Below are 4,146 nucleotides of genomic sequence, written 5' to 3'. Positions count from 1 at the left end.
TTGTAAGCTTCACTGTAAATTTAATAAAATTTATAAGAACGGAATTGTTAAAAGGGTATATATGTGTAATTAAACTAGATTCTATTCTCAATGTTACTTCATTATTTTATTATTGTTTCATATATATATATTTTTTTTTAATTTACATGTGCTTCTAAGTTAATAGAACTAAACACATGTGTATGTATTAATTGCTATATACGTCATAATTTCAACCATAATATTAAATTATGGTATGTATTATTAAAAAGTATAGTTTAATGTATATATTAAATACATATCATTTATTCGTAGATTTTAAATATGGATACTGGATCAAAGAAGGAGATTAAAGAAATGATTACCAAAGATATATCGAATATACATAATTATTCCTTGGATGTTAAAAAATATGTTAACAGCCAGCTTGAAGACACTCTGGATTATTTACATGGTTTAATTCCTGAAATACCACAATCAGTCCCTGGCCCTTCAACTACAAAGAGGCCGAAAGTTTTGAAGAAAAAAGGTTATCGCCGTAAAGAGACTATCCCAGAAAATGATATTATCAATACTGATAATACAGTAACAGATTCAGCAGTACATGATAAAACAGAAAATAAAGATGTAAAAACTGGGGATGTGCTGGAAACAACAATTGACCGAACAAAAAGAAAGGCTGCAATAAAAGCTGCAATTAATATTAAAAAGCAGCAGTCAATGTCACTTGTTACATAATTACGAAGGCTATCTCTTGATGATGACAGTAATGTAAATGTTTGTGTCATGTTATGATGAAATTTAATACTTTTAATCTTATGTTACTAATATTATCTTATCTTATGTTACTAATCAATACTAACCCTTATATGTAGTACCCAATAATGTTTGATATCGGTTAATTAATACGTCAAAATCTAATTGCTTATACAATTGTATGTACATTGTGTATATAAATACTACTATAACGTTGTTAAATATATTCTACATTTTTAGAGGAAACGTGGAGGCCGACCTGAAAAAAAGGAAAGTGCTAGAAGTAGTTCAGATGAAAAAAACACAAAAGGTCCTACAAAACATAGTAAAACAAAAAAGAATGTTTTAAGCGAAACAATTTCAAAAGAAGATGCAATACAACCAGAAAGGATTGAACCATTAAAGTCTTCAATAACAACAAGAGATAGTAATATAAAGAGAACTTTTTCATGGAGTGGAAACACCAAGGGTAAATATTCTAATATTATTGATGATACAGTAATTCCATCAGCAAGAAATGATATTGAAGATCCTTCAATGTGCGAGGATGCACTTGAGAAATTTACTCCTCTTATGAATTCCACGATGGACATCAATTCTACTTATACGCAGAAGATGATGGACGCTACCGCAATTGTAGAACCTTTATCACCAATAAAATCAAACGAAACGGTAGTAATTAATAAAAACTTGGCTAGTAGTATAGGAAAAAATAATGAACCTAAATTTACATCACGGTCGCCAATAACTCTGCAGGAGGAGGTTCAGCAGCTGAATCAAGCGATGATACTGACGGAGTTCGAAGAATTATTCGCATAAGACGAGCCATCCCGTGAAAGGGAAATATCTAATAGAAACATGACGAAATACGACATTCAAAATGAAATGAAGAAAAATGCGTATGCATCGAATTTGCTATTTGCTAAAACAGGATCATTGGAAAAAGAAAAAATTTCAGAACATGCCGTTGTTCAAAAACTGGTACGAAGATCTGTCAAAAAAGCAAAAGAAAGTCTTATTAGCGAATCAAAAGAAGGAGACTCAGATGATGACATCGCAGGTAACATTACAAACAGTATCAAAGTATTCTTCTGTTATAAAAACACAAGCTATTATTCATTCGATATTTTATCCAAAATATAGCTCCAAACAGTAAGGTCCACTTCTGTTTTGCACAGTAAACCTGACGACGACACATCGGACGATGAAGCCAGACCAAGGCGTACAATTCCACATTAGGCGCAATGTAAGTGTTGTTTTACTTAATGAGTTAATAAACATTATAATGCATGGAGTACTCGAATTTTTATCAATCTTAGCGTACATATGCCAAAATGAACTTGCAATGCAACGATAAATTCCGAAGAAAGCAGTCTATAAATTCTTTGATAGAAGAATGTGCACACCAGATTTAACTGAAATGTTTGAAAATATAGATAGGAGTAGATTACAACGCACGTCCAGTGCAATATGGAAGACACCACCGCGTTATTCCATGATGGAAAACGAATAGAAGTTATAATTTGTTAAACAGAATGTTGTTGATTTCAAATTGTGCCTTAGAGCAGGAATACTTGCCATACCTTGCGTGTAATATAAAAATGATGTTACATTACAACTATCGTTAAAAGATGTATGTGTTCTTAAAATATACCAATGAACGTAAGACTATTTCACTTTTTATATTTTAGAATGATCATAGGCATATATTATTTATATTATACTAATCAAATTTTACCATTTTTTCTTATTTATATGTATCTTCTTAAGAATTAATAAATAAACCAACTAATAAATAATTGTTTTGGTACGACTTTTTAATGAGAAGTAAATTTTATTAGATTTGCCTTATTATCACTGTTGATAACAGTAATAATTCGCGAGACACTCTATGCTTAGCTACGCTAAGCGAGATACGCTAATATACTCTATACTCTATGCTTTATACCGTTCTTTTGCCCGCTAGTTACCTTGTACGCGAACTTTTTATCGCTAGTGGATTGTAAAAAGCTCGAAGCGGCGGTACCAAAACATAGTTATCTTCTATTAGCAAATAAAATTCTATTTTTGATGAAATTTAGTAAAAAATATTAAAGTATCCGAGGAACAATTTCTTTTGCCTGCAAAAGTCACTTTGAGCAGGTGAAATCGAATCCTCAAGATTTTGATTAACTTGTGATGGTCCGAGATACAGTAAAACTTTGCATCGCTCTATTGAAAAATATTTGTGCGCTAGGAATAAATCTCGAGTAAATAATGAGTTTGCTATTTTAAAGATAAAACGTGTAACAGGCATTACATGTAAGAAATACAATGCGGGCAAAATAACAGCTCACTTAACATTTCTGTTAATATCTAAATACGTAGGATTTTTCACCAGATATTAGCGCTTTCATGGGAACAAACAAATGAAAATGAACAATTCCGTGTAACATATTTCGTAGCCATATTGATCTGATATGTCAAACATATACATTGATATTTCGAAAATTAAAAATTATTTTCTAGAGTTGACATGTTGTTTTTCAGGTAAGTAAAATGTTTTTTAATGTATACTATATCTAATTTATTAAGTGTAATTACCAGTTATTTGCCCCACTTTTATAATTTCCTTTGTATATTATATACATTATAATCTAAAACGTATTTGTTCAACGTATTTGTCGTCCAATACCGATGATTTAGTCATAGACCGAATTTCTTTTACCTGTAAGTTCAATATTTTGGCAACTGAGACTAAATTAGAAGGTGTCCGTTTAATTTTTCTTCTACCTTTTCCCATAGAAAAATGTCTGAAAGTCCAAAACAGAAAAGAGAGAAATGGTCAGAAGAGAACATGAATGGGGCTTCGAAGCTACTCTTCAAAAATAAAATGGTCCAAAGACAGATCACTGAAGCTTTCAATGTTTCAAAAACGACGAATGTGAAGTCTGGGTACACGTCGAATGCGCAGATCAAGAAAATATTAAGTATTCTCCATACGATATACATAAAAATCAAATTTGAATAAGAATATGTATACTGACATCTAGAGGACTTTTTAAAACATTATTAACCATTTAGAGCAAAAGATCAAATAATTAAATAATTGATTGGTACTGGACGACAATTTTTCGTTTCCTACAAATTCCGACATTACTATTCTTGCACATTGTCAATTCGTCAATTCGTATTATTGAATTTCATAAAATTAATTTTCCTACTTTTATCAAGTTCCATTTGTGCTATAAAGTCACTTTGTAAATTTTCATTTTTATCAACTCTAGCACAAGGTACTGTGCGACTCTCCCCTGCATCTTAATTTGTATGTGATTCGAAATCCAAATTATTCGATATTTTTCATACCAAACTACGATAAAGATTCTTAACAACTTCTGCAAGATTACCTATACTAGCATTTATGACGTTCCT

The 4,146-nt window shown here is 30.9% G+C and overlaps 1 pseudogene; it reads left to right on the top strand.

Moving 5' to 3' along the window:
* Positions 1-270: 270 nt before the first annotated feature.
* LOC117239248 lies at positions 271-1,554 on the top strand (annotated as a pseudogene).
* Positions 1,555-4,146: the final 2,592 nt, after the last annotated feature.

The sequence above is a fragment of the Bombus vosnesenskii genome, unplaced genomic scaffold (genome assembly GCF_011952255.1).
Source record: "Bombus vosnesenskii isolate JDL3184/JDL3185 unplaced genomic scaffold, Bvos_JDL3184-5_v1.1 scf7180000013903, whole genome shotgun sequence".
Taxonomy (NCBI): Eukaryota; Metazoa; Arthropoda; class Insecta; order Hymenoptera; family Apidae; genus Bombus; species Bombus vosnesenskii.
Note: the sequence above shows the minus strand (reverse complement) of the source record. Positions and strands in the feature narration are given on the sequence as shown.